The 26,601-nt window shown below is 45.0% G+C and overlaps 2 pseudogenes; one reads left to right on the top strand and one right to left on the bottom strand.

Annotated features, from left to right (window-relative positions):
* On the top strand, positions 1–1,652 carry LOC117189265 (annotated as a pseudogene).
* A 2,301-nt stretch (positions 1,653–3,953) lies between these two features.
* LOC117189277 lies at positions 3,954–7,819 on the bottom strand (annotated as a pseudogene).
* Positions 7,820–26,601: the final 18,782 nt, after the last annotated feature.

The following is a 26,601-nucleotide window of genomic DNA, read 5'->3' as shown; positions in this document are numbered from 1 at the left end:
AAACTCGGCGTCGGTTTACCACTTACAAAACTTTTCTCAGCGAGCTCAGTTTGCCCGAAGCGGAATACCGAAAAAGCAATCGTCTCTTCCATTTCCTTAAAAGGTAATAATTGTGTCTGTCTCTTTGTTAAACTGTGCGTGCGCGTTGTGGCCGTCTGAGAGTGGGTATAGACCCGAGCTGTGGTGTTCTTGTTGAGCGTCGATTAAAGTGTACATATTTGGCATTTATTTTTCCATTGCAGAACTTAATCAATCTACATCATAATGTGTGACGAAGAGGTTGCTGCTTTGGTCGTCGATAACGGTTCCGGCATGTGCAAAGCCGGCTTTGCCGGTGATGACGCACCCCGTGCCGTTTTCCCATCGATTGTCGGCCGTCCACGTCACCAGGGCGTTATGGTGGGCATGGGACAGAAAGACTCCTATGTGGGTGATAAGGCACAGAGCAAGCGTGGTATCCTCACTCTGAAGTACCCGATTGAGCACGGCATTGTGACCAACTGGGACGACATGGAGAAAATCTGGCACCACACCTTCTACAATGAGCTGCGTGTTGCCCCGAGGAGCACCCTGTCCTGCTCACCGAAGCACCCCTGAACCCCAAGGCTAACCGTGAGAAGATGACTCAGATCATGTTCGAGACCTTCAACACTCCTGCCATGTATGTGGCCATCCAGGCTGTGCTGTCTCTGTACGCCTCTGGCCGTACCACAGGTATTGTGCTCGACTCTGGCGATGGTGTCTCTCACACTGTTCCAATCTATGAGGGTTATGCCCTGCCCCATGCCATTTTGCGTCTGGATTTGGCTGGTCGCGACTTGACCGACTACCTGATGAAGATCCTGACTGAGCGCGGCTACTCGTTCGCCACCACTGCCGAGCGCGAAATCGTGCGCGACATCAAGGAGAAGCTCTGCTACGTCGCCTTGGACTTTGAGCAGGAGATGGCCACCGCTGCGTTCAGCTCCTCGCTGGAGAAGTCGTATGAGGTGCCCGACGGACAGGTCATCACCATTGGCAACGAGCGCTTCCGCTGCCCCGAGGCGCTGTTCCAGCCCTCATTCCTGGGAATGGAGGCCTGTGGCATCCACGAGACCACATACAACTCCATCATGAAGTGCGATGTGGACATTCGTAAGGATCTGTACGCCAACACCGTGTTGTCTAGCGGCACCACCATGTACCCGGGCATCGCCGACCGCATGCAGAAGGAGATCACTGCCCTGGCTCCCTCCACCATGAAGATCAAGATTGTCGCTCCACCAGAGCGCAAGTACTCCGTCTGGATCGGTGGATCCATCCTGGCTTCGCTCTCCACATTCCAGCAAATGTGGATCTCCAAGCAGGAGTACGACGAGTCCGGCCCATCCATTGTTCACCGCAAGTGCTTCTAAATCGAAGCTGCGGCTGCAGCTGATGCTGGGCGTGGTCATGGTGGTGTCTTTGTCTGTGCTCAGCCATCACATGGTTGAATATTTGGCAGAGTACATTAACAACAATAGCAGGCGCACACAACACCAGCTCCTGCCAGATGAATGCATTCCAACTACTTTTTAGACGCAAACTTTTACATTCTTCACATAAGCAATCCCCCCATTGTGTTCTATTCGAAATTCCAATGAATGTGAACATTCATTCATTTTTGGCATTTACTTTGCTTCCATGCATTTGTTTTACAATTACACATACCATACCATTAAATACTTGTAACCGCTTAAAATCATTAATAAAGCGAGGAAAGAACTGAAGCATCCAAGCGATTCTCAATGTCTCAAAGTGCTTACATAATCGTATATGGCATGACTAAGGCCAGCCAGCGATCGCTGGAAATGAAGTTCTGCTGTGGGTATGCGGTCATTCGGCTGGTATGCCGTGGCGAGGGCGTCGACGGCGATAAAGCGCCTACTAATAAGGCAAGCCAACCTCTTCTAATTTTAACCAAAGGCAAACGGCAGGGAAAACATCAGTTTGCAGGAAATCGTCTGATAACCAATCACTTGGCTAACTTGTGCCTCATTCCTCTTGTTTGCGATTGCTGCTGCTGCTCACTCGCATGCGGGTGTGATTCAGCACAGCCTCCACTCCACCACACTTGGCTTCGGTCCGCTTATCAGGCCTGGCGTCGACCCCGCCCCAGAAGACATAGCGGTATTTCTACGTTGATTGATTACAAATAGAGCATGTGAAAGCCAAAACAGTTGCGGCTAGTATTACCTTATAAGAAATAGAATAGGGGAGAATCACACTCGCCATCGCCATCGCAATCGCAGTTGCAGTCACATTCGTATTGAACAACTGAAAATCGAAGCGAAAACACTATGACTGTTGACTCACACTCAAATGTTTGGAGTCGTCATCAAGTGGCATTGTTTATTTGTAATCATTCAAGCACGGCGCGGCACGGCACTCCCCTATCTCCCCCGTCCCCATCGCCATCGGGAGTGCAGTACAATCGCGCGACATTTTAGGCGGGGCTCTCGGACAAGTCCAATTGTTTTATTCGTAATTTAGCTGCGATCTAGCCCAGAGACTTACAATGACCAAATTCAATCAACTATGGCAAGAAATCGATTAGGGGACGCACCGACTGGCCGCTGATGCTCGTATTTGGGCCTACCGCAGATCAAAGCGAAGCTTTTTAAAAATATTTATTTTCATTTATCGTGAAATAAAAGCTTTGCGCATATACTTACATTCTAGTTTTGGATTGGAAATATAAGATCGAATCGTTCGTTATACATGACTCTTACAATGAATGCTCTACATATATGGTATTTCTTTACATATTCAATATGACATACGTTATGTTGGAAAGTGTAAGCAATCCACTTTTACGTTATTTGTTAAATAAATCGAGGAGTTCGCTGAACTCGGTATGTTTTTATTAAAGTTGCTTGTGTGGCTTCTGTAGAACATATACTGGTTTATTTATGCACCATACGTTCCTGTTTTTGTGCAGCACAGTACAGATTCAAAGACAGTTTAGAGAGTATATCACAGACTACATAAGAACTCTTACTAGGGTTAGAATACATTTGTTAAATCAGCCTTCGATTCATGCGTTCTTCGGGTTTGGTTTTGCTTGGAGTACGTACATAGATTAGGCATAGAAATTATTTTAGTTACTTTAATTTGACTTTACGCAGAACTCTTCACTCTTCTTCCATCCCCACACACGCTGCATGCGCTGCAGAAACTGGAATGAATGTTCACCAAATCAAAAAGCAAACAGAGAAAGGATAAAGAATGACGTGGACTACAGTGCGGTGATTCGTTTTCAATATAAATGATTATGCCTTTATTTTTATTTTATAAATTATGAAGAAGTTTTATTTTAAATGGTTTTTTGTTCTAAATGTACATGTACACGTATATGTGTATGCGTTTGTTTGTGTGTTTAATTATAAATAGAATATAATTAAATGATTACAATTACAATTAAACTCTAGATCGTTACTCATGCGGATTTCAACTGTCGCATGCAGCAAAAAGTAGCGTCCGCTAGCACTTGAATGATGATTGGCGTTTGTGGTGCTTTCCTTCGTTTATTATTTGTATTTTTAATTTTAATTTCATTTTTATTTGTTTGTGATAAAGCATACATATGTATAATGTCGTTGATTAGTGATTGAGTGTTTTGTGGTTTGTGGGAGGAGTGGCAGGTAAGACACGTACGAAGTGGATTAACTAAAAGTAAACAGTTTTTAATATATGTATTTGTTTGCTGCAAATATCGTTTTCATATTTCAGATTGGCCTATCAACTAAAGAAGAACAGTGTGAGAGTGAGGGTGAGAGGGTGGGTAAGGGTAAGTATGCGTTGGCAAAATAGAATATAAAAGGTTCCTAGGTTTAACTCTGACTATACGGTTGTATATATATATATATATATATATATATGTATGTATGTATATAGTGTTAAATGAATAATAATACATTCGATATATTTATCGGCAAATGCGACAAATCTATCCATATGCTTGTCATATTGAAACAACAAATAATGAACAAAACATTCGCATTCACTTTTCCGGCTTACAGACTATTTGTTAGCTTAAACGCTAATAACATTAATCGTATGGTATGGAGTTGTTACCAAGACATGCCCCTGCCCTGTCCATGAGCCCCGCATGTTTCATGGTCGCAGGAAGCAGCAATAGAAAATGTGTGCAAAACTGAACTAATTAACTTAATATGAATTGTCCGTTGTGGGATGCCCGACGATCATTGGCAGCTCCTCCAGCTCCTCCTTGCGCCTCGCCACGGCTACTGTCCGCGTCCGTGGTCGCAGGTAGCATTTATCAGTAAGCCTGTGCCTCCTTGTAGTCGCTCTGATCGGAGGTGTAAAAGTCCTCGAGCTTCCATTGGAGCGTCTCGAATGTGGGTCTGCGCATGGGATCCTTGTGCCAGCACTCGAGCATGATCTCGTACAGGCTCGCAGTTGGGTGGCAGGGGCATGCGATAGCCGTGCTCCACTTGGGTCAACACCTCCGCATTGGTCATACCTGATTGCCGAAGTGAATCATTTGATTAGATTATGCTCGATTCCTAGAATAAACGGTAGTCAGTGGATTTACCGTCCGTAAATCCGTAAGTGACCAGCTCAGTGAGGAGAATACCGAAGCTCCAGACATCAGATTTGATTGAGAATTTACTGTAGTTGGCCGCCTCGGGCGCTGTCCATTTGATGGGGAAGCGGGCGCCAACTCGCGCCACGTACTCGTCCTCCTTGATGAGCCTGCCGTTGGAAGATGGATATTAATTTTCATTCCTTTCCCGGCATACCGCCCAAGACTCACCTGGCCAAACCAAAGTCGGCTATCTTCACAATGTTGCCATCGCCAACGAGAACGTTGCTCGCCGCCAAGTCTCTGTGGATGTAGTTCTGGGACTCCAGGTAGGCCATGCCAGCGGCTATTTGTGCGGCCATATCGATGAGCGTCTGCATTTTGAGGCTACGACCTTTGCCTGCAATGGCTAAAAGATATTAAAAACACAAATAAGCAATTGCCATGACATGATAAGCGAGCGGGCGGGCGGACGTTTGGTTCTTTCTTTTCTTTTTGACTAATTGCCGCAGCGGGGCGTGAAAATGTTTGTAATTTGACTAATGCAAGCTGCAAGAATGTCTCGAAATGTGCGGACACACGGCGAGTCGTGTGATCGTCATCTGGGGCCCAGCTTACCTTGCAGATATTCCAACAGTGAACCGTGCTTCATCAACTCCGTGATAATGTAGATGGGCTCCTCCACCGTGCAGACAGCGTACAGCTGTATGAGCTTCGTGTGGCGCAGCTTCTTCATGATCTGGGCTTCGGCTAAGAAGTCCTTGGGGTCCATTGTGCCTGAAAGGGGCCAAGACTCATTGTTAAACAAACTCCCGCAAAGAGCAAACAGAGCGCAGCTCTCGACTTACCCGATTTCAGAGTTTTAATGGCCACGGGTGTTGTGTTGTTCCACTGTCCCTCCCAAACGTCGCCGAACTGGCCGGAGCCCAGTTTGCGTACAAATTTGAGGGACGTTCTGTCGATCTCCCACTGGTCGCGTGTTCGATGCGATAGGCCCTCGGTGACAGGTTTCTCGATCTGGAGCGTCAGGTTGTTCGGACATGGTGGATGGATAGAGAGATGAGTTAGCAAATGAATTTTCTATTGTCAATATGGTAGGCGCATTGGTGTTCGGCTTGAGGTAATGATCGTGCCAATTGAGCAATGAGTTTGTAGCATACATTCATTAACCATCATCACCACCTCCCTAAGAACGTACTGCACGTTGCGTTGCGTACCCTTGTGTCTGTCTACATTCTCTTCGGAAAGAGGAAAGGGTCTAAAAACTAAAGCGGGGGTTTTATTCTGTGCTTGGGGAGGGCCCTTTATCTTCCAATCAGAGAGCCAGTTGCCATGAAGAGGAAATATTTATTGCCATACTTTCGGGGCTGTGGCCAGAATTCACTTGAATCGAATGCGCCGACAGGTGTCGCCACAGTGACTGACACAGTGAACAGTAGTTCGACTCTACACGCCATGTAGAAAGTAAAGTGCGAGTCGGGCAGAAATGCGACTCTGAAAAAGTAGCATCAAGGATGCCGTAAGGGATATGCAATTTTCTATCCCATGTACATAGAAAATATATGTCTGTGCAGACCAGCCACGGGGCAAGCAACGCACCAACGTCGGATGTACAATATTTTGATAAACTACTGCTTAAAAGATTTCCAAAAAGGGGAGAGATGTAGGTTAGGTTAGGGCCTTATTTACATAGAATCTGTTCCATTAGCTGGCGCTATATGATTTTAGTTGGATCTGTTTTGATGGACTAAGTGGGTTCAAAGTTCAAGTGCCAGCCAGTCAAAGTGCAAAAGATCAATGGAAATCGAATCGAGTCGAGTCGAATCGAGGGCATACTTGGACAGAACACACTCAAACGCGGCGCCGTTTCCCTTCACTGGGTTTCGGCACCAATTAGATGAAACTTAGCTTTGATCAACGATTATTAAGCAGTAGTATAGGATCATATACGATAGATAGATTGTCTCGATTGCACTTTGAGCGCTGCCGTGGGTGAGATATTGAGCGATTGATTGGCGGTTATTTGGAGATTAAAGGCATTGCAGTCGAATCGCCGTGAAGGGGGGTTGGTGTTGCGGGTGGGGGTGGAGTTGGATTCTGGTTTCTGGTTATTGTTGTGTTAATGGGCAATAAAAACACACACATGAACGCACATCGTAACGTTTTGTTTTTACATAGAAATCCTACCTCACAGACACCCGAAAAGGTATTTGTCTTATTTGATTAATATATTATATATATTTGTTTGTATTTTCAGTTATTTTCGGTTATCGTTCGGTTGTAGTTGTTGTTGTTATTGTTGGTTATTGTTGGTCATTATCGTTTTACAGACATTATAATTAGTTTTGGTGTTAATTAAAGAAAAAGCAAGAAATATATGGAAAATATAAGACAGTTTTAGTACACACGTGATGGCATTGCGAAATGAACAAAACATAGGGATAACAATGTTGAATGTTACAAATGTCACAATGCACATCACACTTGGCCGCTGCCGGTCGTTGTTGGATGTTGGATGCGCGATAAAACCAAAGCAAACAATGGGGGCTGTATGGGGATGTATATGTCCGCCCAATGGATGCTTACCTGTACACAGGGCTTGCAGAGGTTGACGCACAGGCCGTCGGAGTCCTTGGAATAGTGCTCGACCAGCTCCTGCAGGGTTCTACGGGCCGAAAGGATAGGATAAATGTCCAAGTACAGTGTGTACTCCGCACTCACCTGAATGTTGTGCGTCTGGCAATGAAGAAGCCGCCCTCGTCCAGTTGCCTGATGCGATAGTGCTTGACAGTGTCGCCATCGCGCACTGCAAAAGAGCATTCACAGTGTATAGTATAGTATACGAACATTAGAGTACAACAATTATAAATGCCTGGTTCGGCACGCACCTGATAGCGAATAGTCGTTGTGTCGGCTCTCGGAATCACGAATTAAAAATGCACCGTGCTCGTTCTCTGGCAGTAGAAGGTTTTTCTCAGCCTCAATGCGTTTGATTTTGCGGAAGTACCAGCTGCAATGAAAGCGCGAGAAAGAAATTATTATTACTGCTATATAGCTGATATATACATATGTATATGTAAAGCAAACATTTAGAGTTTATTAAGGAAACAGCCGCTCTATCGAGGTTACACCAGTCCCAGTCCCAGTCCCGCCTGATCATCAAGAGGTAGAGGCGGGGCGGGGCGAGGCGATAGACGTGGGTGGTCTGGACCTGCTCCCCCCTTCCCCCCACCTCCCCGCACTGTGAGTCATGTATCATCTGGAACGTGCCGACTTTTTTCAATGGCAAATTGCAAATTTTTTATTTTATTTTCTGTCGCCATCTAGAGTTATAATATAATCATTATGCAATTAGGCTATAGAGGGGCGTAGAGACATACATATGTATACATTCCACAGTGGGCCAGCGATCCCATTTTTTGACGTAAATTAAAATAATAAAGCTAGAGACTTCAAATTTTGTACACAAAATATTATCGACGTGTATATATATATATCTTAATTTTAGACCGATCCGACCACGCCCACACCAAACGCCCATAAAAGAAAAGATTCGCTAATATTGATTTTTAACACGCAGTCCATTATGATAGAATATGTTATTAAAATTCTTAAAAATTTATATTTTTACAGTTAAAGTTAATACTTAGAGGGTGATGAATGTTGAAGTTTTTCAAAGTACAACGAATTTATTATTAATCTTCTTCTACATCTATTTCTATTGAAAATGAATTTTCATTATCGGAATCCGATTCGTCACTTTCACACATACCAGAATAAGAATCAGTTTCTAGGGAAGCATTATTGTTATAAAAAATATTTTCAAAACATGGTGTTTCTAAAAGTTCAATAACAGCTTTCGGCAATGGATCCTTTTTATTTCCACCCAATCTTTTTGTCAGATAGATGCTCGATACAAGAGGATCAGAGGAATCCATTGCTCTTTGGAAAACATCTGTCATATTGTTGCGTCGTGAATCCTTTCGAGCATGTAATCGTCTGTCACTCTTATAGTATTTATTGCGTGCTTCCGAAGCGTTTTCTCCAAGAACACCTACTGGCAGTACTGATGCTTCTATTATTTCGAAACCGTGAATTAAAACTTTATGAACTGTTGCCGACATCGGAAACCATGATTACAAGGACATATATAGTGTAACTATTTCTTGACAATATTTTTTAAATAGTTTTGCATCAATTGACAGCTGGCAGGAAATCGCAATTAAAATGTTTTGTACATATGTGATGAGAGACTCATCAATACCTAAGATTTGAGCGAATAGCTTAGCTTTTGAAAAGGCTTTTCTTGCTGTGTTGCCGTCCTTGGTGTTTCCACTTCCATTTTGTTTAGGCTTGTCGACATGTAGAGCCATATTCCTTTACATCTTCTCCTGTATGAGCTTTTACTTTTTCGCCATTTCTTTTTTTCCATTTTCATCTCTAACTTGCCATTTTTCGAGTCCAGTTCTATAAGCAATTTTAAGAACAAACTCAAAAAATCGAATCAATGCGTGAAGTGGACTCATGCCACATTGTAATGTTCCACGTCTAGGCTTAAATTTCGGTGAATCCATATTTCCACTTTCCATGAAATCTTTTGGACTTGCTCTACAGATGGGACATAATTGGCAAGATTTAGTTTCAGCCAAAATGTTCAAAACTTTCCCGTCTAAAAGTGTCATATGCAGATTATATTTTACTGTTATGTTTCTTCCATTTATAAATGTGCAGACATATTTTTTTTCTACGATAATATGGTCTTTAGTCTCTTTAACAAATTCAAGTTTGATTGGCCTACAAAATCTAATAGACTGAGGAGTACGATTTAGCCACAATATATTTCCAATATCATCCATTAATTTGAGAGGAACCATTGATGTCGCGAAAAGGGATTGGTCAAAAACCATTAGATCGCTGACAAAAAAGTTTTTCTCCGTGCTTATTTTGTATGCCTTCAGTTCTTCGAAAATCCAACTCGAAAGTGCTGCGGCGTTTCGATTATTCTCAATGTAAATACTGAGCAGCTTTTCATAAGTGAACTCCACCTCACCTACAAATAAATTAAAAGGCGCACACCGGCGCAAAATGGCGCAAAAACAAGTTTTAGGATTATTTTATACACAGCTTGCACTACAATATTACATAATTACTTTCTCGCACAATTGCGCACAAAATTAGTTATTGACCATAAGAGACGGGCACATTGGTTAAGAATTCTCTACCTTTAGGTTAGGTTAGGTTAACCCGGACGGCCCTCAGCGGGGCCACGCATAGGCCAATATGGCCCTTAGTTATCCGGATGGGGGTGTGTATGAACCGTCGCGGGAGTGTTAATGTGCTTTTAAAAAGTCCCGAGAATCGAGGTGTTTTTAGCATAGGCCAGCAGTTCCTGTGGCGTCCTTTTGGAGGCATCTTCCAGTGATGCCAACACTGGGGCGCCCAGGTATCTCCTCCTTGCCCTTGAGAGAGCCGGACAGTTGCAGACGAGATGTTCCATTATCTTCGAGGTTCTGCAGGTGGTGGTACTCCTCCACCTGCTATCAGTCTGGTCTCTAGCCTGCTTCTCTAGATCGCCTTGCAGCGTTCTGAGGGAGACAGGCACGTTCTCGGTTCTCCTATTCTCCAGCCCGACGCCTTCCTTAGCTAGTACGTCCGCCGCTTCGTTTCCTTCGATGCCCTGGTGGTGCCCTGTCTTTGTCGTGCTTAGGATGTCTAATGCCTCCCTGCTCGCCAAGACACTTCTGGAACTGACCGCGGACGACTGCATGGATCTTATCGCCGCTTGGCTGTCGACGAATACGTTGACCGCATCGTGTGCTCGTTCTGTTAGGAGAGCGACCTCCGCTGCCTTCCCGTTGGCAAAAACTTCTGCCTGGAATATGCTGCATTGGTCCGGTAGCTTATACGACAGCCTTATCTCAGGGTCTGTACAGTATAGGCCCGCTCCTACTCCTCCTTCCATCTTGGAGCCGTCTGTGTATATGTTGAGGTGCTCAGTTTGGTCCCTTCCAATTTTCCAGTCTTCAGGTCCCAAAGATGTGGTTGTTTTGACGTCAAGGCAAGTTTGGGGGGTCATGTAATCAGTTGATCTGGTCATGTCCCTGCCAATTGAACTGTGCCCGTATCCTTGTATGGATAGGTTTCCTGATGCTATAAGGCGTTGGGCTGCCTTTCCCGCAATCAGGCGAGCGTGAATGTCCAGGGGGTCGATTCCGATTATAGTTTCGAGTGCTTTTGTTGGGGTTGACCTCATATCCATATCGGTACCTTGTACCTCTTGGTAAAGAGGATGAGGTCCGTCTTGTCCGCGTTGATACTGAGTCCTACCTCTTCCGCCCACTCACGTATCTCCCTGAGTGTACGTTCCATTATGGAGCTGAGGGTCGATGGACATACACCCGTAATAAGTATGCTTATATCATCTGCATAGGCTGTTATTTTTGGGGCCTTCCTTTCAAATCTCTTAATGAGGTCGTCGACCACCAAATTCCACAGTAGTGGCGACAGGACTCCACCCTGAGGTGTGCCTCTGTGTGCCCCCTTTACCATGGAAGCGGTGCCCCACTCCGATTGCACCCGTCTACAACTTAGGAGGTTTTTGATCCAGACGTTGATTGCAGGGTGTATGTTATTCGCTTCTAGGCGACTTGTTATTGCGGTTGTTGCCACGTTGTTGAATGCTCCTGAGATGTCCACAAATGCTCCCAAAGCATACTTTTTGTTGTGAAGGGCGCTCTCGATGGTGGCTACTAGCGAGTGTAGTGCCGTCTCCACTGATTTCCCTTTAGTGTAGGCGTGTTGGTTTATTGACATCAGTCCCCCTACCTCATTCCTGATGTGTAAATCCAACAGCTTTTCTAGTGTTTTTAGTAGAAAGGAGGTAAGGCTTATCGGTCTGTAATCCTTGGGACTCACGTGGCTGCACTTTCCTGCCTTAGGGAGGAAGACAAGCCTCGAGGTTCTCCATTGGATGGGGATATAGCCTGTACTTAGGCATGCTGAGTATATTGAGAAGAGCCATGGGGTAATAACCTCTTTGGTCAACTTCATCATGGCTGGGAATATCCCGTCCAGTCCTGGTGCTTTTATGGCCGCGAAGGAGTCTATGGCCCAGTGGATTCTCGTAGTGGTTAACAGACCTATTGGGGGGTGCTGTTCCTCAGTTGCTAGTTCCTGATGCTCCTTGGCGTCAGTGACCTCGGTGCATCCAGGGAAGTGCGCCTCCATTAGTGCTGTTAGGGCTTCTTTACTGCCCTCTGTCCACTGTCCGTTGTCTAGTTTTAGTTGGCTCTGTACTGTGGGCTGCTTTGAGAGCAGCTTCCGGAGCCTAGCGGTTTCGGGCACTTTCTCAATGTTGGAGCAGAAGTTTCTCCACGGGTTCCTTTGTGCCTTACGTATTTCCTTCTTGTAGCTCCTAAGTAGGATTTTATATTCCTCATTGACAATCTCTTCGTTCGCTTGTTTGGCGATTTTGAAGAATTCCTTGAGGTTGTTCCTTTGGAGAGAGAGATCTCGGTTCCACCAGAGTGGGTTGGACCTCCTCTTCGTTCTCGAGGGTGTGCACGATGCATGGTAGGCGTTCAGTAACTCGTTGGATAGGGTCTTTAGGGACTTCTCTATATCCTCCGCGGATTTCACTGAGCCCGGATTCGCGAGCTTCGAAGTAACAGTCTTTTTCTCTACCTTTGGACGACACAAATTAATACACACAAAAACATATTCAAAAACATGAGCACAAATTTGTTTAATATAATAACTCTACATACCCTGGCCTTTCTTTTCCATTACTTTGATTACAGTTTTTGAACTTAGTTTCAATTTGGTAAGCTCTCAAAGTAAACAAACAGTTTCCCGCGTTTTTTACTATCGATTGCAGCTTATCAAACAGCTAACTTTAAAACGTTGCAAAAAGGCCAAGGATGCATTAAAACAAAAAAGATGTTTGATTTTTATACCCGATACTCAAAATGAGTATTGGGGTATATTAGATTTGTGGTAAAAGTGGATGTGTGTAACGTCCAGAAGGAATCGTTTCCGACCCCATAAAGTATATATATTCTTGATCAGCATCAATAGCCGAGTCGATTGAGCCATGTCTGTCTGTCCGTCTGTCCGTCCGTCCGTCTGTCCGTCTGTCCGTCTTTCCGTCCGTCCGTCTGTCCGTCCCCTTCAGCGCCTAGTGCTCAAAGACTATAAGAGCTAGAGCAACGATGTTTTGTATCCAGACTTCTGTGATATGTCACTGCTACAAGAATATTTCAAAACTTTGCCCCGCCCACTTCCGCCCCCACAAAAGGCGAAAATCTGTGGCATCCACAATTTCGACGATACGAGAAAACTAAAAACGCAGAATCGTAGAAGATGACTAAATCTTCTAGAGAGCAAAATCTAAACCAGATCGTATAATTATTATAGCCAGCATCAAGAAAACAATTTCATTTTTTCTCGCCCTGTCTCTCTCTAACACACACGTAGCATAGGCGGCCTTGCTTAGAGTAAAACATTAGCGCCTAGATCTCAGAGACTATAAAAGCTAGAGCAACCAAATTTGGTATCCACACTTCTAATATATCGGACCGAGACGAGTTTGTTTCAAAATTTCGCCACACCCCCTTCCCCCCCCGTAATGGCCGAAAATCTGGGGATATTCAAAAATCTCAGAGACTATTAAGGCTAGAGTAACCAAATTTGGTATCCGCACTCCTGTTAGATCTCACTATAAAACGTATATCTCAGAATTTCGCCTCACCCCCTTCCGCCCCCACAAAGGACGAAAATGAAGGACGAAATGAAGTCCTCAATCGACATACCAGCCTTTCCCGTAAACCGCAGTTTCCAATTAGACATTTTCTGGCTAACACGATCTGCCCGAAGGGATGAAGCGGAGGAACCTGTGGAAACTCCTGAGCCAACATTACGGGTTTGCCCCAAATTCGAGGGTGACGAACTATTTCCCGATTGATTAATCCCCGGCACTGGTACCTGTTCACTAGTGGACAGCCGAAAAAGTTGCTCGATCGTTTGCTGTTCTAGTTCTGCTACCGGTTGCATCCGAGCTGCATTTATGTTCGGGGAGGGTACAGATGCCGTACTTTGAAGTCCATCGGAAATGGCTCGAACTAGCCGGTTAGTTTGATCAGCCATGCTGGTCGCCAAAATTCGGGTTTGCTCTACCATAGCTACTCCATCGCGTCCACTATGGACTGCTGTATAGTTTTCGCCATACTGGCCTGATTCTGTTGAGCGTCGACGGAGATTGGAGACCTGTTGGCATTCTCTGAGTTAGCCATCTCAAGAGGGCTTAACGCTTTAACTCTTTTGCTTTGACTTCTAGTCTGAAGGGACTGAGTAACAGATGGCATTCGTGCTCTAGACGTAGACGGACCAATGGGACTAAGATTCTCAGCTGAGGCCGATGTGATGTTCAGGTCTTGCTGACAAGTGGGACACTTCCGTTTGTTACCACTTTTAGCGGTGAAGCACACTCTGTGGAAGGTGTGCCCACAACTGGCCGACAATAGTTGTACCTGGTAAACGATTACTTCGGAGCAAATTTGGCAATGTTTCCCCGTATCTTCTGAGAGGGCTAAATTCTCCGTACTACGAGACACCACCATTTCGGTTTGGGCACCACCAAGTATGAATATATTAGATATATATAGCAAATGCAAAAAAAATAATACAAAAAAAGTCACAGTCAATAGATATAGATATATGTAGATATCAAAACAGTTTAGGAGCCCAATCGTTTTTTGGGTAGGAATAGAGTAAAGCGGATTGCATTGTTTTCGGGTAGGGAAGGGAGAGGAATGGGGTAATCTACTTATAACTGAAATCTGCCTCACAACTTAGGTCCGTGGCAGGATAAATAATCCCTCATCCAGCGAAATCTAAAAGGTCAGATCAGAAGTATTGGGGCTGAGAAAGGTGCTGGATTAGTTCCACTAATCATCAGGTAGTATGGGAGTCCGATGTCACCTAGGCTTACCTAGGCTTGCAACCTCACTAATCTTCTCAGGGGTTCCTCGGGACAGCCAAAACCCAGTTAATTAGGGGCAATCTTCGTAGAATTTCATCCTAAACGATTTGGAATGCGCTCTTCTTTCCTGCAGTAGTGTTCTCGCTTAGCTCCTATAACAATCTTCGACTAGTTGATAGGCTTAGCTCGACCCACGGAGTTATACCCAATATAAGTTATAACACTTCCAGTGTATCGGACCTACTGCACGCCAATATACCCTGCACGATACTAGGCCCTGTAGGCCATGATGAGCTTACACGGATCCACAGTATCCACTGGATAAGTTGCAAAAAAAAAAAACGGTCTAGCAAGGATAAAAATCAGGTGTTACTTTTGACCAAGTTATTTCTTTAAATGGGGCAAGCCGGATCTGGCCCCACGTTGGGCGCCAAAATAAGATAAATGTAGCATATCACATGCAACGATTGTTGTGTGTGGCGGTGCCACTCGAGCTGGTCGGGGGTGTATCGGGCAGGACTGGTGCACGCGCTGGCTCCGGCTGTATGATCGGTAGTATGGGGGGGGGGGGGTTCCTATACTGGTCCTTTCCTATACGTGCTCGCGTCGATGCCTTATCTTATTATTTTTGTTCGCGTGCAATACCCTGCGTATGACCGTATGACTTGTGTTAGGGGGTTGGGGAAGGAGGATGAGGAGGCTGGGGGAACTAGAAGGGACAAAGGAATTAAGGGGACAGGGAAGTGGGCTTCCGCGTTGCATATCCGAACCGACGGGTAGCTGTGCTGGTGTTGGATGCAACAGCCATGGCCCTCCCAACCTTGATCATCCTAATTCCGAAGAAAATATGGCTTATGGATGATCGCTTTTCTCGCCGGGGGTCTTACCTCACTCTCCCTCATCGATCCCTGCATGGCTCCTAAACAAAAATCTTCTAACAAATCATTTCCAAATCATTAACAATATTTATTTTTAACGATAGTGCCTAAAGCTAAATACATGGGTAGAAAGAAAATGATATATAGTTATGGGTTGAGTATAAGCTAGGGCAATAAGAGAATTAAAACTATAGGAATAATAATTTTAAATAATAGGAATAAAATATATGATCTCAAAAACAGATGGTAGGGTACTGGGAATAATTTCATGAATATTTAACTAGGAACTTTTGTAATTTAAGATTTCTTCATTTTCGTTATTTTCGTATTAATGCAAAAGTAAGGGTAACTAATCACCGTCGCATAGGTGTGAAGCACCTGCTGCCGCTGATCTGCGCTAAAGCTTAAAGCTTCCAAAGCTCTTGAGCTTTTCGTGGGCTTAAGGCCTCTTTACAACAAAAAAAAGCTCCAACATAATTTAGGGAAAAATCAAAGAATACGGGCGACCGGGCTCATGTATGGGTTTTTTTATACCCGATACTCAAAATGAGTATTGGGGTATATTAGATTTGTGGTAAAAGTGGATGTGTGTAACGTCCAGAAGGAATCGTTTCCGACCCCATAAAGTATATATATTCTTGATCAGCATCAATAGCCGAGTCGATTGGGCCCTGTCTGTCTGTCCGTCTGTCCGTCTGTCCGTCCGTCCGTCTGTCCGTCCCCTTCAGCGCCTAGTGCTCAAAGACTATAAGAGCTAGAGCAACGATGTTTTGGATCCAGACTTCTGTGATATGTCACTGCTACAAAAATATTTCAAAACTTCGCCCCGCCCTATTCCGCCCCCACAAAGGACGAAAATCTGTGGCATCCACAATTTTAAAGATACGAGAAAACCAAAAAGAGGACCAGAATCGTAGAAGATGGCTATATGTTTTAGAATGTAAGATCTCAACCAGATCGTATAATTATTATAGCCAGAATCAAGAAAACAATTTCATTCTTTCTCGCTCTGTCCCTCTCTAACACACAGGTTTCATGGTCGGTTTTGCCAATTGCAAAATATGAGTTCAAGGATCTCAGAACCTATAAGAGCCAGAGCAACCAAATTTGGTATCCACACTCCTGTGATATCGGACCTTGACCGTTTCGTGTCCAAATTTCGCCACACCCCCTTCCGCCCCCGCAAAGGACGAAAAACTGGGGCATCCGCAATGCTCAGAGACTCTTAAGGCTAGAGTAACCAAATTTGGTATCCGCACTTCTGTTAGATCTCACTATAAAACGTATATCTCAGAATTTCGCCCCACCCCCTTCCGCCCCCACAAAGGACGAAAATCTGTTGCATCCACAATATTGCACATTCGAGAAAACTAAAAACGCAGAATCATAGATAATGACCATATCTATCAGATTGCTGAATCTGCACCAGATCAGATAATTTTTATAGCCAAAAGGAACAAATTAATTTGCACTGGCTTCGCAGCGCCCGACGTCACGCTCAGACTGATTTTCTGTCTCTCTCGCACGCACTCTTTGTCGTGTCGTTTAACATTAGCTGCGTCTGCCGGAGGAGAGCCATACTGACTTAGTATCGGGTATAACTGTAGAGTTGCGGTGTCCGCAGCAACTCACAACGTTCCCCCTCGTTTTGTCTCTTTATGTTAAAAGTTTATAAACGTTAACTGGGAGTTCGTTCACTTACGTACTTTCATGTTCCGGCCACGTCCAAAAGATCTTTCGGCGAGGGGAATACCTGAAAGTTTTAGAGAGAGAGCACACACGCATGGACACGCATGACCACGGCTAACACCAGATTATCTTGATCTTCTTTTCTTTTTCTTTTTGGTTTAGGGCCTTTTTTTTTTTGAGCATATATAGTTCATAAATCAAATTATTCCATCTTTAACTTCTATATAATATACTTTATTCAATATTTATTCGTTTATTCAGATTCGTTGGGGTAGGTCTTGATACATAGACCAAGGTGTGGGCGCACGGAAAAAGCTCCAAGCAGCTGGTTTCGTTTCACGGGCACAAAGGGGTCAACGGCCTAACAAGCGCACATTGTGGATGCAACAGATTTTCGTCCTTTGTGTGAGCGGAAGGGAGTGGGACGAAATTTTGAGATATACGTTTTATAGTGAGATCTAACAGGAGTGCGGATACTAAATTTGGTTACTCTAGCGTTAATAGTCTCTGAGATTTGTGGATGCCCCAGATTTTCGTCCTTTGCGGGGGCGGAAGGGGGTGTGGCGAAATTTTGACACAAAACGGTCAAGGTCCGATATCACAGGAGTGTGGATACCAAATTTGGTTGCTCTAGCTCTTATGGGTTCTGAGATCCTTGAACTCATATTTTGCAATTGGCCAAACCGACCATGAAACCTGTGTGTTAGAGAGAGACAGAGCGAGAAAGAATGAAATTGTTTTCTTGATTCTGGCTATAATAATTATACGATCTGGTCCAGATTTTGCACTCTAGAACATATAGTCATCATCTACGATTCTGGTCCTCTTTTTGGTTTTCTCGTATCTTTAAAATTGTGGATGCCACAGATTTTCGTCCTTTGTGGGGGCGGAAGTGGGCGGGGCGAAGTTTTGAAATATTCTTGTAGCAGTGACATATCACAGAAGTCTGGATATCAATAATGTCGTTGGACTCCCTTTCCTTTGTGACACACTTTATTCCCAAATTCCAGAGTGATACGAGTACTTTTTTTTTTTACCAGTGTTATAGTATATACATATGTGAGCTCCAAAAGAAGGGGGAATAAAATTCCACTCCAGACTCCGTATACTCTGTGATTTCGACTGGTTTCCGTAGATGAAGCAAATGTTTAAGAGTTTAAGGGAAATTTGTGTTTTCCGAAGCTTTTCGCAATAAGTATAGATTACCTTGACTACATCAATATTTCTGAAAGTAGTGCTCTTAATTGCTAGGGTCAGATGCGACTGAGAGAGGAGTTGCTCACTTTTGAAATCGTTTGCTGTTAAGTTTTCTGTTAATTATTGTGATATTACGCCATTCTGTCAACCGATGTCTTAGTAAGACTTTGGGTCGAGCTTCAGCTTGAACAAACAATGAAGTTGTTTGTCAATTGCTTGGGCAAATACTCGTACTCAGGTGGAAAAACAAATACCAGAATGGGGAAGAGGTTAAGATGGGAGACAAGAAAATATCAAATAAAGGGCCAATTAAGGAAGGTGATTGTGCGATTCTGTTTATCTTATCAACGACAAATTTTGACCCCAGGGGCGTCATTTACAATCCTCAATTTGTTTGCATACTAAAGCAACATTAGCCGAAGAGCTACCTACAAAAGAGAAGACGATGTTTCCTGATTCCCAATTCGTAGGCTATTGATAAACAATCAGTGGGGGAATATTCAAATTAGCCAGGTCTCATGTGTGATTAGCCGATGTCTCACACATTTCAAGCATCAAAGCAGACAGCAGACAGAACGGAACAGAACAGAACAGAACACAACAGAGCGGAGAAGACGTTGAGCTGACGGCTGGAGAGATCAGATCCCACAGAAGAAGCCGCCTTGAAATTTACGAAAAGAGCCGCCTATAAATCGCAATATTTCAGCACTGCCCAGGGCTTTATCTAAAGCTCCATTCGGAACAGTATTCGAAGCATAAAGCGTAACCAATTGATTGCTAATTGACATTGATGTGTCGATTATTTTATGATTATTCTTTATGATCGTTAAATTTTGATATACCAAAAGGCGAGCGAGATCGAACACCAAACTTGATTCAAATTTGTAGATCACTTTGAACAATCAAGCCACTCCCTGAGTACTTCTCAGGCCTTATCTTACCTTGTCTTCAGTTGGATTGTTATAATTTAATAACTACACGGGAGGGCAAATTAAGTCTGTAGTTCGGGTACCACAAAAACCACTTAAAGACGCTTTCTTTAATTGCCCCCAAAACGAAGATTTGGTTTTTGTTTTTCGAGAAACCTGTGGGGTAGCTTTCGGCTGCGGATGTGGCTGTGACTGTGGCTCTGACTGTGGCTCTGCCTCCAGCTGCTGGCCAGCTCCATGGACAGACAGTCATTTGTGTGAAAATCATCGTAGCATGAAGCGTTGTCAAATACCGTTTGTTGCGGGGGTCGGTCCACTCTCATGCTTTTGTTTCGGCCATTTCAAGGTCTGTACAGAAACCGTCTGTTGGGTCAGACCTCCCTCCATTGACCAGAGCAGAGCTCTAACAATGCGGGTTCTGGCATCATTTTCATAGAAACGGCATTAGAAGTTACTCATACGCAGCGTGGGTTGGATAAGATTAACGAAAGCCCACATAGACATAGCTCATCCTCCCCATTCTCACTTGACTCTTTGCAGACAGCAGAATGAGCTCTAACAACTGCGGTTTCATCGATCCGCAGGGCCAGTTGAGCGCAGCCCTCGCTAATCGGGACATACGGGAATTCCACACTGCCCTGGACAGCGGTGCCCAGGCCAATCGCCAGGACGATCGAATGCCTCTCAGGTGGGCTCCTGCATTCAGCTGCTGCTCGAGTACGGAGCCTCTCCGAATTTGGTGGATCAGGGCGAGTTCACGCCCCTCCACCATGTGCTGAAGAATAGAAAGATTGAGGCAGGCACTAAGCTGGAGCTGATCCGACTTTTCCTGAAACAACCACAGTTGGACATTGACAGCTATCGGAACGGGCAGGTACGCCAGATGCTGAGGGATCAGTATCCGGAATTGCCGTTGCCGGAGCTGCGCGAGGCCGGAGCAGAGATCGACTGCGAGCGACTCCTCCGCACGCTGCGGGACGGAGACGAGAACCAGTTCGAGCAACAGTTCGCGGAGTACCACCAGAACGTCAGCGGAAACGCAGACAACCAATGCAATGCCAACCAGGAGGTGTATCAGTCCCTGCTGGCGGAGAGTATCAAGCGGGGCAAGCAGCGAGCCTTTGAGGCCATCCTCGAGACGGGCATCAACATTAATCCTTCAAAATTGAGCGACATCAGCCCCGTGGAGTTGGCCGTAATCTGGGGCAACCACAGGGCGCTAGAGAAGCTGTTGAAGCAACCGCAGCTGAGGCTGACATCGAATTCCAAGCTGCTGAACGCGATTATCAGTCGCCTGGGTGCGCAGCCGCTGGACGACTTCTGTGACCACCAGCGCTGCTTCCAGCTGCTGCTCGAGAGCGATCGTGTGGACATCAATGAGGCGGACAAGGCTGGCCTGGTGCCACTCTCCTATGCGGTCAAGTATCGCAACACAAAGGTGGCACAGGAGCTTCTACGGCAGGGAGCGAACATCGGGGCGAGAAGCGCGTTCGGAGATCTTCCCATACAGGAGATGGACCCGAAAGTGCTGGAGGAGCACTTCGATTCCTGCATCACCACCAACGGGGAGAAGCCCGTTGACCAGAGTTTCGAGATCATCATCAACTACAAGAATCTGATGAGACGCCAGCGAGAGCCCGGGCAGTCGGACAAGCGGAGCATTGGCCATCCTCACCAATTGGAGGACGAGATGACTCCAATCGCATACATCGCCGATTCCAATGAGCTGCGTTACCTGCTGCAGCACCCGCTAATCTCGAGTTTCCTCTTCCTCAAGTGGCACCGCCTCTCGGTGATCTTCTATCTGAACTTTCTACTTTACTCTCTCTTTACTGCCTCCATTATCACGCATACGCTCCTTAAGTTCCACGAAAGCGACCACACGGGCCTGACTGCCCTCTTCGGCCTGTTCTCTTGGATAGGGATTGTGTATCTCATGATCCGAGAGGTCATACAGCTTGCCATGTCGCCGCTGCTGTACTTCAGGTCCATCACGAACCTGATGGAGGTGGCTCTCATTGTCTTGTCGATCCTAACCTGCATGGAAGCCAGCTACGACAAGGAGACGCAGCGCATACTGGCCGTCTTCACCATTCTGCTGGTGTCCGTGGAGTTCTGCCTGCTGGTTGGCTCCCTGCCAGTACTCTCAATTTCGACGCACATGCTCATGCTGCGCGCCGTCTCCAGCAGCTTTATCAAGAGCTTTGCTCTCTACTCGATCTTTGTGCTTACGTTTAGTCTGTGCTTCTACATACTGTTTGGCAAGCCCCAGGTGGATTCCTCCTCTACGAAGGACAGCACGCCAGAGCCAGCAAAGGAGGGAGAAGATGATGATCACTTCAACACATTCTCCGTGCCCATCGAGGCGCTCATCAAGACGATTGTGATGCTCACGGGAGAATTTGATGCCGGTGACATAAAGTTTGACAGCGTCTACACTTACCTGATCTTCCTGCTCTTTGTGTTCTTCATGACCATTGTGCTGTTCAATCTCCTGAATGGTCTGTCAGCGATACTCAGGTGGGTTTATATTTCCTTTTCTTCCTCGGCTTTATCCAACTGTTTTCTCTCCTCTCTTTTCCCACAGGCCATCAAGGCCCAGGCGGAACTGAACGGCGCCATTGTCCGCACCAATCTGCTGACCCGCTACGAGCAAGTTCTCACTGGCCGAGATGGACACGCTCAGACCTCATCGTCCCAGTTGAACAAAGGCAGTCGGTTTGCTCGAGGAAGACCATGAGCTAGTCACCGGTTCAATCGTAATTTTCTTCATGCTTTTCTTGAGTTTCACGCCCTCGTGGCTTTTCCCACACTTGGGACCCCACTAAGCAGAAAAGCGAAAGGAGAGAAAATCTTCACTGATGAATCGCCTGATCGGATCGGATGGGCTGTTATATACTCACAACACATACTCATTGGCCGCATTTGCGAATCGCTGGGCTGTGAACAAGCTTGAATTGAAAGAGTGTCGGCACTTCGGTGTGCCAAAGATACATATCTTTACCCCTTGAATCAGCTCGTGTTGATTTTTCTGCCGTGCATTGCACTTTTGAGCTCAGGTCCTAAACGAGAGTCACACACCACACACATGCACATTATTATCATTATCATCATCATTATGATAAAGACTGTGAGCGAACGAATGCTGATGAAGCCTCATTGTCAATGTCGAAAGTTATGGGATTGGTTAAGGAAACCCAAGGTGGGATATGAAAAGTATTGCGTTCTGCTCTGGCATAGGATCCCAGCTTTAATGTGTAACGTGTCACCTACGCACGTCTGTGTATATAAATCCTGCCAGGCTAGCTGTTATTCAGCGAAGGGAAGCACACGCTTTGGGTTTCCGGCCTCTGCTCGTCGGCTATTGGAGTGATGTTCTTGCCCCCCTCCTGCTGGTGGCCTATACGCATTATACCGCGAATGAAGTAGCGTGCCACGACGAAAATGCTTAACCGAGAGACACTGTTTATCCCTGAATAGAATTGTGGATGTGTGCTGGAAAGGTATCTCAACTCCGCCTCTGGTGTTGTCGAGGTCGTGTCGCCCACCCTACCATGGCCATTCCAAACCGTTCGATTTAATGACGGAATGGCCCCTTTGTCCGGGGCGTCCTACATGGGGAATTTGCCAGCGAAAGCAAAGCGCTAGATTAATACATTATAAAGTTTATTCACTTACTGGCTAAAACAATAACATTACCCGCAAATACCATAATATAATCACCCACATTAAAAGAATAGCTAAATGAAATATATGTATAAAATTCCTACAAATACTTGGCTATGTGTCATACAAACGATACACTAAACAAGTCCGAAATGGACAAACTAACTTGCTTGCTGACTCCGTAATGTTACGAAACCAATTCGAGTGGGCACTTCTTCCTCTCACTCACCGACCGGCCCTAGTTCCCTTGTTTCAAGTTGTAATTTATCAATAACAGAATTTAAGTCCACTCATACCTTTTCTCCAGTTTATGGCTCCATCGGCGAAAGCGCTTTCCTCGATGAATACCTAAAGCTGCTGTGGTGGAAGAACACTTAAATGGGCACAAGGTTGGGGGAAATCATATTTGCAGATCGGCGAGAGTCACGAGAAGCCACTACCGGAATCAAATCTAATTCTCTCCTAATTAACTCCGCACAGAAATCATAATTAATTACACATTTACAAACACGAATATAATTACTCCGTCAATCCGTTGCTTCCTCTTTTTTTTTCTTTTCTCTTTCTCCCGACTGTTATCTATGTTTCCTTTCCACCTCCTGGGCGAAAGGGAACAGCACAAATTCTTTCCCCTGCTTCTGCAGGTGAAAGGTACGCGAAAGCAAAGAGAAGGCCAAACGGCCAATCTCCGACGGTGCTAGATTAACACTTTCTCTCCGCCGATCTGCTCGCGACCAAGGGACGGGCCCTCCTTATCTGCCGCGTCGCGCTCGACTATGTAACGAGTAACGAAGAGAATCTTCGCACGATGAAGCTGGTGGTCGGCTAACTGAGAAGGAGTACGTGCTCGCTTCCACGGCTGATCTCTGGTCGGAAATGGGGATGGGTTCTTTGGCGTAACCCTCCAATTAGGTTGCTTCGCTCCTGCTGGTATTATTTTATTAAAATTCGCGTCCTCTCTTCGGGAATGGGAGGGGGACAGACAAGGAAAGGATCGTTAGGGGTACGGAAAGTATAGTGGGGCAAAGATAGTGCAGAGAAGGAGTAGGGATCTACCACCGCGGCGGACATCTCTGTTTTGCTGGCACGGAGTCGTGCCACGCCCACCCTACCATGATCCTGAAAGAGCCAATAATAATATCAGGATCCCTGGAGTGTCCGGTATTGGTCATCCTATTTCGCTCAAGAGCGGCATGGTTCCCCCAACTGCGGTAACGTCTAGCACATATTCATCTTAACAATCATTTTATTAGAAACTATATTCAGATACTATATTCATGTTACAAGAAAAAAGAAACACTAACCGGGAACTCCAAGACAAGGCTAAATGGACAAAAGGAGGAACGAAAAGCGTCACAAGAGATATAGCTATTATTACTAGGGAATATTTAGATAAATAAATACGATAAGTGTAAATAGTTATAGGTGCATATACGATATTTTATAGTGCGATATAAACTAATGATTTTTCCTTAGATAGAAAGATAATACTATAGCGCAATATAGGTACACATGTCCCAGCACATCGGCTTCAGGGAGTAGTTGGACATACTATTCGTTCTACCAAGCGTATTGTAAAGGCAGAAGGCCAATCAGCTGTGACTACTTTAAAAGTGTGAGGTCAACGACCGACAAACAGCTCTAGCAAAAAAGAACGAAGCTTTTGCCACGCTCGCGGAATTTTGGGAGGCAATAAAATTTAATGTTGTTGGTATATTATAAAGCTCACTCAGTTTTTGTTTGTGTTCCCGCAGCGAAAGATCTTTCGTAGCTGGGCGTGTGGCTGTGTGTGGGTGCATTAAACTTTTACCTGCAAACCAAAAACAAAATCGTACAGCGCGTGCTGCATGGCATAAGCTCGCGGAGGGGACCCGGACGAGCGGACGCTTTTAAGCTCAAACTTTTAAGCTTTTATCAAATGCATTTTCAAACTTTCCATGTGTTGGTGGGTTTTTTTTCTGGTTTTTTTTTCTGTTACAATTAACACTAAGTATATCCAACTACACAAAAACAGACAGTTATGTACACACGTGGTGCACTATTTTTTCCCGCCCGGTAGGAACATTTAAGCGGCTTCGGGCCTACGCTGACTGCAAACACCGGTTTCCGTTTCTTGGCCCGGTTTTGAATGCGAAACGGTTACGCCACTTCGCCGCACTAAGCCCGTTCAGACGGCTGTCCTCGTCTCGCGCAGCCAAAGTTCACTGCCCGCGACTTGGTGGATCAGCTGGTTCGTAGTGCGGGGGCTTAAAGCTCGGGCTGCAGCTTTTGGATAATTCCCAAACTAAGTGCCGATTCTAATGTGGAATTTGAAAATACTGATCAGGCTACTTTTTCTAACAGTTACTCCATGCACATATTTACCCGGTTGGAACTGGCACTGCGAAAATAGGGGGATGGGGTTGAGGTGCTAATTCCTTATTTCTCCAGGTGTTTTTTTTTTTTTTGTGTTGGGGCTGCTCACCTCCAAGCGGAAACTACAGAAAAAGTCGGAAAATCTAACTTCGAGGCTCCTAGCACTGTCGAAGGCCGGTACTCACGTTTTCGATTAGAGCCCAATCTGCTTTCTTGGGTTCTTTTTTCCCGATCGAGTGCACTTTGGTTTCACACCACGGTTATTTACGGCGGTTTAATTTTATTTTTATTATTTTTTTTTTCTCACCGCGCAACTGAATGCTTGTACGGCCACGAGGAGAAAGAAAGATTTGGGCGGATCTACTGACCAACAAAAATTTTGTTCTCCGGATCTGCCTTTGCACGATCCTTCGCCATTCACCTTGAATGGTTATGGAAATGGTGGGGAGATTTTTTGTTCGTTTTTAAGCATATTCTTAATGTCAACCCTAGATGGCGCTAGCCCTCACACGACCAGGAACATTTAACATGTAACACCACAACAAGAAATTAAGCCAACCTAACTATACACTAACTATGGGGACTAAACTCAATAATTAATAAGTATCTCGGTGAGGTGTGATATATACTTGTATAAATAATACAATATATATAAATATATTTATATATATATTATATACATAAATATATAAATTGTACAAATACCATCGGGCATACTTTCAGGCGAAGAACACAAATATGCTTTCCTATCCGCCCGACAAGCGACCACTACAAATCCCCCCGGCCAAGATCACACTTTGGTGTTAATCACATCAAAGGGTGATAGACGCTTGGAGGAAAACCGTTAACCTGTATTAGGATGGTCACTGCTTTATGTCTTTAGCGTGGTATTTTCCGATAAATCTACCTTGGGGATCTTCCAACTCGTAATAACTGTGACCAAGCCTACGTTTTATTCTAGCTTTTACAAAAGTAGGAGCTAGTTTTGCGCTGAAACCTTTAACGAAATTGCTCTGCTGAAAGTTGCGTCTGTAGACCTCCTGGCCAACTTTGAACGCCACTTCACGACTTCGAAGGTTGTACTGCTGTTCGTTTCGTTGGTGTTGTTTTTGTATTGTTCGTTGGGCTGTTTTTCGAATCACATCAAACGAATCTTCCCGGCCAAAACTCACGGTACGATCTTCTAAAATCTGCAAATTTCGTAAGAGCTGATAGGTGTCTCCATTGGTGATCATGTGCTGTCCAAATGCAACCCGATAGGGGCTGTCGTTTAGGGCTGAATGCAGACTAGATCGTAAGGCACAACTAATAGAACTAAGCTGCTCATCCCAATTAGTTTGA

Source organism: Drosophila miranda, assembly GCF_003369915.1.
Source record: "Drosophila miranda strain MSH22 chromosome Y unlocalized genomic scaffold, D.miranda_PacBio2.1 Contig_Y11_pilon, whole genome shotgun sequence".
NCBI classification, from domain to species: Eukaryota; Metazoa; Arthropoda; class Insecta; order Diptera; family Drosophilidae; genus Drosophila; species Drosophila miranda.
Note: the sequence above shows the minus strand (reverse complement) of the source record. Positions and strands in the feature narration are given on the sequence as shown.